This window comes from Eriocheir sinensis, unplaced genomic scaffold, assembly GCF_024679095.1.
Source record: "Eriocheir sinensis breed Jianghai 21 unplaced genomic scaffold, ASM2467909v1 Scaffold175, whole genome shotgun sequence".
NCBI classification, from domain to species: domain Eukaryota; kingdom Metazoa; phylum Arthropoda; class Malacostraca; order Decapoda; family Varunidae; genus Eriocheir; species Eriocheir sinensis.
This window is the reverse complement of record NW_026111128.1, coordinates 145,322-146,374: the sequence shown is the minus strand read 5'-3', so window position 1 is coordinate 146,374 and position 1,053 is coordinate 145,322.

Below are 1,053 nucleotides of genomic sequence, written 5' to 3'. Positions count from 1 at the left end.
TTATAAGAAATGCGCTATTTGATGGGAATTATTGATCTTTATTTTCATACAAATTTACATTATTTTATTAATATTCGGTGTATTTATTTTGATACGATCTTACATTATTCTATTTGTTTTTTGTATATATTTTATTTTATACATATTTGCATTATTTAATGTATATCTTGCATATATATTTCATACAAATTTATTATCTATTATTTATTTTCATACAAATACACATTCTTTTCATGATATTTTGTTTATTTATTTTGACACGAGTTTACATTACTTAATTTGTATTTTATATATATATTTTTATACGTATTTACATAATTTCATGTGTATTTTGTATATATATTTCTATAGAAATCTACGTTATTTATGTGTATTCGTATATATATTTTGAAACAAATTTACAATGTTTTTTTGTATTTTGCGTTTTTTTTCAATACAAATTTACCTTATTATATGTGTGCATTTTGTATATTAATTTTAATACAAATTTAATTATTCTATATGTATTTTTGTATATGTATTTTTAAAAAAAAATATGCTTTATATTATGGGTATTTTGCATCTTTGTTTTCATACAAATTTAAAGTATTTTATTGATATTCTGTGTACTTATTTTGATACGATTTTACATTATTCTATGCATAACAAAAATAAATACAGAATACACAAAAATAGATATGCAAAATACATATAAACAATGTAAATTTGTTTCAAAATATATATACGAATACACATGACATGGGTATTTTGAATCTTAATTTTCATACAAATTTACATTATTTTATTAATATTTTCTGTATTTTTTTTGATACGATTTTACATTATTTTATTTGTGTTTTGTATATATTTTTTTATACATATTTACATTATTTAATGTGTTTTTTGTATATATATTTGATACAAATTTACGTTATTTTAAGTCTATATGTTTATATATTTTCATTCAAATTTACATTATTTTATGTGTATTTTGTATATGTATTTCAATACAAATTTACCTAATTTTATGTTTTTAGTATATTTATTTTCATACAAGTTTAAATTATTTTTGTT